Genomic DNA, 11,618 nt, shown 5'->3' on the forward strand with positions numbered 1-11,618 from the left:
CCTCCGGAAGGGTGACCGGGAGACCCATCTCGACAAACAGATGGTCTGAGAGGGTTTCGATCTCCTCGGCCACCCTCCATCCCTCCACCCGACGGGCAATGTAAGGGCTGGCCCAGGTTAGGTCTATGATAGACCCGCCCCGGTGCCTAACACAGGTCTGAACATTGCCCGTATTTAAAAGGGAAAATCCCAGGCCCGCCGCCCAGTCCTCCAAGATCCTGCCTCGGGCGCTCGTGACCGGGGAACCCCACAATACCGACTTGGCATTGAAATCCCCAGCCACGAGCACTTGTTGCCCGGTGAACAGGATCCCCCTGAGGCAGGCCCCAAGGTCTGTTAGGACGCTCTCAAAGTGGGCCGTGTCCCGGTTGGGGGATACGTATACTCCCCCCACAACCACACGGCCCCACTTTACCACGACGTAGCCGTCTCCCGCTTCAATGCTGGAACATGTGACGGGTATCGCCGTCTGCCTCCACGTAATAGCTACCAAGCCGCACCGGCTGCCCGCCCACGATGGGTGGTCTTGCGGGATCCAGTACGGCTTGGCAGCCACCCCCAAGCCACACCTGCGCTCCGCCATCGTGTGTAAAAACACATCCTGCGAAGCGCGGGCGTGGTTCAAATTGGATTGTAGGAGGCGGTGTAGGGGCATTAATAGCATTCCCCATTTTTAAAGTCCTCCCACTCTTTCGCCTCCCGTTTGGCCGTGTCGGCCTGTGTCTCGTTCGGAGTCTTCTCCTCTACGTGACCGCTTAGTGCGGTCGTTTCGTTTGGAACCGGTGTCGCTGATGCCGGCAGTGGGGTAGGCTGCCGCGACATCACCGGCTCCGTGTCCATCTCATTGTTCTCTCGTTCTGTAGAGGGCACTTGAGCAGAGTCCAACGGCGGCGGCAGCGAAGACAACCGCTTCGCCGTGTCATGGTCCCTGTTCTTTTTTTTACGCTGGGCCTTAGGCCTCTCCTCCGTCTCCCCTAGTTCCGTAGCAGGAGCCGGTCTTTTGATCAGCTGTCTGCTCGGAGTTTGGAGATTTACTTTCTCTACGTTTACAATCCTTAGTTGGGGGTGGGAGGACCCTGTCTCGTCAACATCCATCCTCTCCACTTCCTTATTGACCCGAGATCCGGGTCCAGTCCTGCCCATAGCCGTTCTGGGCTTGCCCTTCTTTTTTGTCTTAGCTGAGGAGCACGATTTGCCCCCGGCACGGTGTCCATCCGGCTTCCCCAGATCTGAACAAACAGGGCATCTGGGGGTCGCGTTGCAGTCCCGGGCCAGGTGTCCGCTATCTCCACACCTGTAGCACCGGGTACTGCGATCAATCACGCTCGTGCACTGGGCACGAACGTGACCCCCCTCCAGGCATCTAAAGCACTGGAGGGGTCTCGTTTCCAGTATTTGCACCCGGGCCTCGAACCAGCCCACCGTTAATTTGCCGCCAGCGCCGGCGATGGCGTTGACGGCCGCGAGTGGGCATTTCACCCAGGTTGTATTTAGCCCATTGGGCCCTCTTCGCAACGTTCCAACCTGGACTTGTGACGCCGTGCAGTTGCCCTTGTTGGCAACAACTGCCGCAACTTCGTTCTCCGTAATGGAATCCTCTAAGTCGAGGATCCTAATTTCGCCCTTTTTGGAGGGTCTAGAGATCTTAACCTCCGGGCGTCCCTCGAACAGCGTGGCGAGCTGTTCTGCCAGTTGATCAGCCTTGGGGGCGTTCTCCCTTCCGGGAATCTCTATTATAAGAGCCCCGGTTTGGGCCCTTTTAGGCTTAAAGCCTTTGGTGAAGCCCAGCAGGCTGAGGTCTATTTTCGCACGGGCCTCTCTCAGAAGCTCCTCGTGCTTGCCGTCCGTGCTCGTGATTGTGACCGCCTCGCTGCGCGGCAGCTTCTTTGCTGTCTTGGCAGTGGAGGCGGTGTTGTTCTGCATATTTGCAGGTTTAGCCTGAGCAGGTTTTGCAGTGGCGGGTGTCCTCTGATTCGAGGTAGCTCCGCCCGCATTCCCGCTTTTCCCAGCGGCCTGCTTTTTACCTCTCTTCCCCTTCTTCGCCACTGTCTGCCAGACCCCGGTGTTGTTCTTGGCAGCTTGCTCTGTATTAGCAGGGGAGGCTGAGGAGACTTTGCTGGTCTGTTCATTGCCAGCAGCTGCGGTTGACATGCCCGAAGCTTTACCCTTGGCAGGGGTCCTCTTCGTCATGTCGGCAAAGGATGGCCCCGACTGGGTCTTACCCTTTTCACTCGTGGCTTGGTTGACCTTATTGCCACCATTGGCCTTGACTACTGTCGCCTTCTTAGTCAAAGGGGCTCCGATACCCGGCGTCGGTCCCTTTGTTTTATTTGTGGCGACGGATGTGGCCGATGTTTGGGTAGCCGACAGCTTATCCATTAGCATGGTAAACATGCTTTCAAGTCTGTCCAATCGAGAGTTCACTGGATTGACTCCCATTGGTTGCTCCACCGGCGAAACGCCCCTCGGGAGGTTAGCTCTCACAGGTCGCTCCGTCAGTGGGTCGCCCTTCGGGGGGACAGCCCCCTCAAGGACCGTCAATTTGCCTCCAATTGCGGGTCTTATTACTGGCGGCATTCCTTCCTGATCGATTTGTTGGAGGATTTGTCGCCTTTTCTCCTCGGCGGCCTCTCTCTCCCTTTCCTCGATCTGGTCATCGTCTTCATCAGAAGACTCTGGGATGACCTTCTTCACTCTCTTCCTGGTACGTCTTTTGTGGACTGGTGACGGTGGGATAGGAGCGTCATTCTCCATTTCCGCATCTATTTGTTCTTCTCTTCTCGAGGACAACACCTTATCTACGCATTCGCGTAGCCTGGCGTTATCCTCGCGGAGGGCGGCTACCTGGAAGCTGAGTACCTCCACGTCTCTGGCATTTTTGCTCTCCTGGCCTAGTCGGGAGACCAAATGTGTTACCGCAGCCGTGATCGATGCGGCAGCATCATTTAGATGCTTTTGGTCGGTCCCTTTGAGGCTTGCTGTGGTACATATTTTGTCCACTTTGCGGACAGCCTCAAGTATTCTTCCCGGGAGGTCGTTTGTCGGAGCTAGCCTAAACTCCTCAAGTCTCTTAACCTCCCGGATCCTTCTCTTCTTTGAAAGATCTGCCCCCACGGATGGGTCATCCAGATCACGGAGTCTCTTCTCCTCCTTCAACCTTTCCTTACGGGCGAGGATCATCTTTTTTACCTCCCAATCACCCGTAGTTACCGGTCGTCCTCTCTTGCGGTCTGTGTCTTTAGTCCAGAGCCTGCCATCAGCCGGATTTATGTACACCGACGTATCCGAAACATCGGGATCGTCGTCCTCGTCGATGGAATCGACGTCCACCATAGTGGCGTCAGAGTGCTCCACTTCCGATTCCCTAGTGATCGGGTTCGCCCCTTCGAGAGCTTTCTTCGATCTATCCAGGAGCGAATCGATCTCGGATCTATTCCTATCGTTAGCGGGGGACCGGGATCAAGAGGCTCGATCCGCTGCCCTTTGCGCTAAAGGAGTGTCCTCATCAGGACTTTCATTTCCCCGCGGGGACTTCGCAGCCTTGTCACGAGCACTTTTAGGGCCCAATAGTTTCCTGGAAGTGCTCCTGGAACTCCTTTTGTTGGAATCAAGGGCTCCCTTGGGAGGGGGGCCATTGATCCCTGCTTGCCTCCTTTCTTGGAGGTCTTCTCGCTCGGGGGAGCTGGTTTGCTACCCTCGAAATTGCCGAGGTAGTCGTCCAGGCCAGTCGCCTGGGCGCCTCCGCTCCAGTGGCTACATCCCGCCACATTGTTATCGAGGACAGACGTGCTTCCTCCCTTCTCCCTCGCCTCATCCGTTCCTTGTGAAAGTGTGTTGGGGGTTAAATGATGCATGACATAACGGTTCCCTAGACCCCCCGCGGCTCCGCCTGCCAGGGCGTGCCCTCACCGACCAGCCCCCGAAAGGACCGGCCGGGCCCCGAGTTCCCCCGGGGGGCAGGTTACACATATGCCCCAGGAAATAACATGTTGATGATTAATACTGCTGGATGCAAGGAGAAAAGGTTTTCAGTGGAAATACAATTTTATTATAACAGCGTGACCAGCATGACTTTCTTACTAACGAATCGCTTGTTGACTAACTGACTATCGGTATGCCTCACGGCAACGGAACTCGCACTCGACGCTCGGCCGGATTCGGCCATCTCCAGAGCATGCATACACACACACACGCATCTCAAAATGCGACGACACATACCTCAACACTTCCGCCGTCGGAGCGTTTTACACACAATCCCAGATTCGCACACAAATCGTGAAAACGGTTTCTCGGTAGAGCCTTAGTAAAAACATCCGCTAACTGAGCTTCGGTTGGCACGAACGCCACGCTAATCTCTCGACTCTCGACTCTTTCGCGAATATAGTGGTACTTAACATCTATATGTTTGGTCCGCTTGTGGAATTCTGGATTTCGCACAAGACGGATTGCACTCTGATTATCAATGTGTAATACGGTAGGCTCAACGCAGTGATGCCCAATATCTGCTAACAAAGTACGCAGCCATACGGCTTCTTTCGACGCAGTTGCAGCTGCAATGTATTCCGATTCGGTTGTGCTTAATGACACAAGCTTTTGGCGCTGAGATGCCCACGTGACAATACCATTGGCCATACAAAAAGCATATCCCGTCGTTGATCTACGTGTCTCTACGTCGCTCGCGAAATCAGCATCGGAATACCCCACTAGCTCGATCTTCGACCCCTTTGCTCGATATTCTATTCCCATACTAACAGACCCGACCAAATATGAGAAAATTCGCTTTACTGCACGCCAATGACTATCGTCATGATTGTTCAAAAACTTGCTTACTAGATTAACTGAATACGCAATATCCGGGCGCGTCACTATCGCAAGGAACATTAAAGATCCTACAGCCTCTCGATAAGGCACGTTTTGCCCTTTTTCTCCTGACTCGACCGGATGTAGAATAACATGTGAGTCCGCCGGTACGGAAACCCCTTTCGAATTATTCATACCGAATTTTTCAATTACTTTCTTTGCATACGCCGTCTGATGCACGAACATCGACTTCTTTTCGCGATCCCGCTCGATCTGAATACCGACAAAACAACTACAATCCCCGAGAGTGATCTCGAACGAGGTGCTCAGTATGTTTACAATCTCTGCGATTACTTTTGACGACTTTGAGGCAATTATACCATCGTCCACAAAAAGCGCAAGATACACTATATAGTTCTTATACACGCCGTAAAACACGCACTTATCGGCATCCGACTCTCGTAAATTGAATCGCTTTAGAAAACCCACGAACTTCACATTCCAGCAACGTGGTGCTTGTTTAAGCCCATATAAGGACTTCAAAATCTGACACACAACACTTTCTTGTCTTCCGTCTATCTCGTCGATCCTCAGCCCCGTTGGAATCTCCATCTGTATGTCTTCCTCCAGGTCTCCATGGAGAAACGCCGTGCGAACATCGAATTGCACGACATCAAGGTCCTCCTCGGTGATGATCGCCAACAAGACTCGAATTGAATCATATCTGACTACAGGTGAGAACGTTTCGGAGTAGTCCACTCCGTGCCGCTGTAGAAATCCTCTCGCGCATAAACGCGCCTTGAAACGCAGTACTTTTCCTTCGGTGTCTCTCAACACCTTGAAGACCCACTTGGAATCTATTAACTTTCTTCCTGGTACTCGCGGCACCAACTTCCACGTCCCGTTCTCCTTGTGCGCCTGCAGCTCATCCTCGATCGCCTCGATCCACTGAGCAGCTTCTGGACACGACACGGCTTCCTCGTACGTAGACGGAATGTTGTATTCGGCGAGATTCACCTCGAATCTCCGCGGCAAGCGCAATGTCGCGCGATCCCGCAACACACGAGGCGTCGTTCTCAACCCGGGCTCGGCACTTGCAGTCGCCTCGGTCGCCTCGCCCTCATGCGCGTCTTCATTATCGGCAACAGCTCCATCCTCTTCGTTCTCGGCATCCTCGGCATCGGCTTCAGCTGCATCTTCGTCACTGACTTCCTCCGGCTTTCTGTCACCGCTCGACAACGGAACAAATATCTGCACCTCGGACGTCGGTACATTTCCAAATCCGCTCGACTTCTCATTGAAGCTCACGTGCCTACAGACAGATACTGTATTATTTTCGGGATCATACAACCTGTAGTTTGTCGACTCGCTGTCGTATCCTACGAGGATCAACTTTTTAGCTCGCGCCTCGAACTTCGTTGTCTTCAGTTTTGGCACATACGCGTACGCGTCCGAACCAAACACCCTCATATGCCCGAGATTCGGCTTCCTGCCGGTCCACAGCTCGAACGGTGTCTGACTTCCGCCCGATTGCGACTGTCCCGTTCGATTGAGCGTGTACACTGCCGTGGCTGTAGCTTCCGCCCAAAGATGCGCCGGTAGCTGCTTCGCGTGAAGCATTGTCCTTGCTGACTCGATGATCGTCCTGTTATCACGCTCCGCCCGCCCGTTTTGCTCAGGCGTATATGGTGCCGTTGTTTCCAAGGTTATCCCTCTCTCCTTCAAATACTCCGACATCCTCGCATTCCGGTACTCCAGCCCATTGTCGGTGCGCAACGTACTCATCGTGCGCCCGAATTTGTTGTGTATCAACCGCTCGAACTCTCTGAAGCGATCATACACATCAGCCTTATGACGTATGAAATACACATACCGGAAACTCGTTGCGTCGTCTTTGAAGAGAACATAGAAACGTGCTCCGCCAGTTGACTGCACAGGCACCGGACCACACACATCGCTGTGTATGAATTCGCCGGGCTTTCTCGACCTCTTCTCGACTGCTTTTCTGAATGGCAGCTTATGTAACTTGCCGAACTGACACGCTTCGCAAAAGAATTCTTCAGCATTCCGAACGCTGACTCCTTCCACGACTCCTTTCTTCACGAGATCACACAGGGCGCGCTTATGAATGTGTCCAAGACGTTCGTGCCACACTTTAAGATCCAGCGACAAAACATTCGTCTCTCGTTGCACCACCGGCACTCGAAAAAACATGCGAAATAGACTGTTCGACTGCTTAATCCCCGTGGCCACGATGACCCCGTCTCTCGACACTTCGACAACACCGTTCTCAAATCCGATGCGAAAACCCTTCGCAGTACACGCCCCGACAGAAAAGAGATTTCTCGTTACTCGCGGAACAAGGAGCACACCATCGATAATACCGGACTCCCATTCGCCGTTCACTAGTTTCTCGATGCGAACTTTTCCAACACCGACAACTTCGCACTCGCCATCATCGCCCAACGTGACCTTCTCTCCCGCCAAAGGACGCAAATCTTCAATCCAGTCTCGACGGTAAGTGATATGAGCAGAAGCCCCACTGTCGGTAATCCAGACGTCCTTCCTGTTGACACTCAGCAGCTGCTGAATTTGTCCACCCGACGGCTGTTTACCTCGACTGCTCACTGTCTGCGCGCTTTCATTCGTCTCGCGCGACCCGACCACGAACGCGCAACTACTTTTCGACTGTCCTTTGTCATCACGATCACTCTGACTCTTCTTTTGTGGGCACTGGCTTGCGTAGTGACCTTTCTCCTGGCAACGGAAACATTCAATGTTTTTGTTTTTCCTTGTCTTTGTTTTCTTCTTCTTCTGTTCGTCCTTTGCCTGCGACTCGCTCTTCGGATTTCCTCGCCTCGTTACCGATAATGCGCCCGCGGATTCACCTTCCTCACTTAAACTATTCTCTTCACGAATAAGACGCTCAAGGAGATTCGATACTGTCTGCCTTGCCGGATCCACACTATCCCACGCAGTTTTCAAAACACTATACTTGGCTGTAAGACTTGACAGAATTTTCGCAATTAACGCCGCGTCTGACACCGTCTCGCCAAGATCCTTTAATTGTCTCGCCATATTCTGAACCGTTGACACGTGTTGAATCACTGAATCCGTTGGTCCCATTCTGTATGAATAGAAACGTTGAGTTAGAGTCCCCACATTTGATGCCGATTTTTGCTCGTGTACCGCACTCAGCTTGTCCCACATTTCCTTCGCAGAACTGCACACAATGACACTCGTTACTTGCTCGGCCTCCATTGCCGATGCAATGATCGCTGTTGCCCTCGCGTTATCCTTAATCCAGATTTTCATCCGCCCTTCATATCCTTCCTCGTTCTCCGGCCTGGCTCGAGTCCCATCGACCACGTCGAAGATCTCGCTCGCCACCAGTACAGCCGTGACTTGGAATTTCCAGGCTTGAAAATTCGTTCCGTCGAATCGTTTCACCGACCTCAGCAATCCTTCGTCCGGCATGTTTCCACCGACGATTTGCCTCGCGAAACTCGACACACGAATAATGCTCCGACGAAAACACGAAACTCGCGATGCTCGCGATCCGCAGCGATTCCCGGTTTTTAAACTCGGCCTTCGTGCCTTGGCGCGCACGACAATGACAATGGCCGTACCGTTTACGCCGGCTCGCACGCTCTGCTCGTCGCGACTTCGACACGCGCGATCTTCCACACCTTCTCTCCTTTCCAACAATATTAGGCAGTTACGTTGCCTGGGCCCATAACCTGTTGATGATTAATACTGCTGGATGCAAGGAGAAAAGGTTTTCAGTGGAAATACAATTTTATTATAACAGCGTGACCAGCATGACTTTCTTACTAACGAATCGCTTGTTGACTAACTGACTATCGGTATGCCTCACGGCAACGGAACTCGCACTCGACGCTCGGCCGGATTCGGCCATCTCCGGAGCATGCATACACACACACACGCATCTCAAAATGCGACGACACATACCTCAACATAACATCTGGGGCAGGTCCCAGCCCCTTACTTACCCGCGGGCGCAGCCCATCAAGGGGCAAACGCACCGCGGGCTTTCGGGGGTCCCCCGCCTCCGACAGCGGGGGCACCGCGGGGGGCGCCGCCACGCACGGGAACGACGATCCCCCCACCGTTCAGGATGTAGGAGGCCGCAACCCCTCCACCATCCCTCCCGACGGGGGGACCAGCATAAGGTCCGGGGTCGTCGGCCGAGGTGACCTCCGCACCAACGCCCCATGTCACTCGCTGACGGACTTAGGATACGGGAACACCCCACCATTCACCTCCCGCGCGCTAAGCTAGACGGGGGAGCGGATCCGACCGAGAGTCTCGATCCCGCCCCCCCCCCCTCGCCAGCCGCCCGCGAGAGGCCTGGGCACAGGGTGCCCCCAAATGTTGCAGTTATCCGTCAGCGAGCCTCTACTCGTGCTTCCGGCCCGTACAGGGTGTATCAAGACGATACAGAGCGGTACGGCGGGTTGCCCATTCGAGCAGGCGCGCATGGTCGTTCACAATTGCGTTGACTTCGGTGCATCACCTATAATCACTCGCATATCTTTTTTACAATAAAATAAACTTTTTAGCGCCCGAAGTTGCAATACAATTGTGACGGATTTTCGTAGCAGTAACGTTAAAACAGAAGTCGAGATGACAATACAGGTTATGAAATAAATTTTATTAAGAAAACGAAAGACATCTTCTCTCTTACGAAAAAAGCTCGTACCATAGACCATTATAATCATTATATATTATAATTTTATTACTTAAATTATTTTTTGCACACAATGTTTATGCACAGGACAAAAGTCAGCAATTAGCATATGTGTGCAAATTTAAATTATAAGTCGGCTAATAAATTTCATTCAATGTAAGTTTAAATAATGGCAGAAATCACCATTAACAAATCTTACAATATTCATTTTGTTTAATTAATAAATAATTTATCATTAAATTAATAATCAATTTAATATATCAATACTAATGAGCATTATATAATTCTTTATATAATTGATGCTGCTGCATCTTAAAAATCTTAATCTTAATCTCATAAACAAGAGGTTTATTAGTATAAAATATACATTTTAAATATGATGTTAATGAATAGTTTATATAAGGCAAATTATCATAATATTTAATGAATACTTTTCAGTAATAAATTTCTTGTAGATTTATATGAGATTCAGTAGCATTATTTACATAAAGATGCTTATTAGTGTTACGTCCTGCAGACTCCACGATTTCCCTTTTTCGCGGGAATTCTTGTGCGGCTAAGAGTGGCCCTTAAGATTAGGATACACAAACCGAGCACGGACGGTTGTCGATCGGGGAGTGAGTTTAGATCTCCTCACATTCCTTTTTTTATGATCAAATGAAACCAACCCTCCAGATTACGAATTGGTGACAGACGGGGCGTATGGTGACCAGATTCTCAGCAACCTTATCGGGCCCATAACTATAAACCCGGCGACACGACGCGTAAAAGGGGCCTTAATTCCAGACAGGGGTTGATGGGGATCTGTACTGTATTGTGCGACTAGCTCAGATTTCCCGCGCAATGTTCCGACAAACAGAAACGAGATCTAAAACGTGCTTTTGGAAATCTTGTAAGAGCACGTGGCGGAAGTTTCTGTTTGCACTTAGCAATAAAACTGCAATAAAACTGCACTTGAGATTGGAGGCATATGCGTCGTCTGTCGGTAATTCGAGCAGGGTCGCGAGATAAATAAGGGACCCTAATAAAAGAGAAATCGGCGATAGTCGAAAAACAGATGAGTCACTGGAGGAAACGATGGGTTGCACCCCCAGCAAGACAGTGGGGGCCTTACGAGGGGACTCACCAATGAACACCCGGAAAAATCGACAACCGTCTCTAGCTTTCTAGGATAGGCGAAAACTTAAGAATCCAGCTCTTGGGTGAAGACCATCCCACCCAATAAGAAATCCTTCAGACAAAAATTAGAAACATCCCGCCAACCAGAAGTTCCCAAACTGAAAACCTGACACATCCCACACGCAATTCACCCTTCCCATCCTTAGAACTTTCCTATATAAATCGCGACATCGCAGGACTTGCTCTCTTGCGCAGCTCCTCTTCAGCCAGATCATCTCGTCGCCTCCTTTCAATTTACTGCGCCAGATTCAAATCTCATCTTGAGTTCAAGTTAAATTCTGTGCGTGAACTTAAACCCATCGAGTGCCAACTAGAGCCTATCCACAGCACCCAAGGAGAGCCAGCGATTTCAAAGAACCAGCTATTCGATCACCGACAAGTATGGATTCGGCCGGTCCCACCAATAAGAAGTCGCGAAACGCCGCGAAACACGGGAGACGTCGCCACAAACGGGCCCGCAGGGAACCAGAAGAACCTTGTCCCACACAGCCCGGTGCTTCGCGTCTCGCCACTCCACCGCCCCTACCAGCCTTCTCAGAGGAACCCTGTTCCTCACAACAGCGTCGCCCCGTCATACAATCTCGCCCCATTATCCTCCCATCTCGGTTTTCCCCCGCACCTTATCGTCCGGTTTGTCGGGTGGCCCCATTTCGCGTGGTCCCCGTCAACCGCGATCCGGTCGCCCTCCTCGAACCTCCCGACTCCCCCTCCTCTTCCCGAACTCCGTCTCCGGCCCCGTCCACCGCCTCGACTCTCGACCTTGAGCAAGTAGGCGATCCTGAGATCGTAACCTTAGATTGATAGCTATATAATTAGGTTTTACTTATTACAATTTTCATATGCTTTACTTCATCGATTAACATACACACGCACACACACAGTAGATTCATGTAACTTCAATCCTAAAACTAACTGTAATAATAGCAGG

The sequence above is a fragment of the Temnothorax nylanderi genome, unplaced genomic scaffold (assembly GCF_030848795.1).
Source record: "Temnothorax nylanderi isolate EJ_2023f unplaced genomic scaffold, tnyl_v1.0 TNYL_tig0719_pilon, whole genome shotgun sequence".
Lineage (NCBI taxonomy): Eukaryota > Metazoa > Arthropoda > Insecta > Hymenoptera > Formicidae > Temnothorax > Temnothorax nylanderi.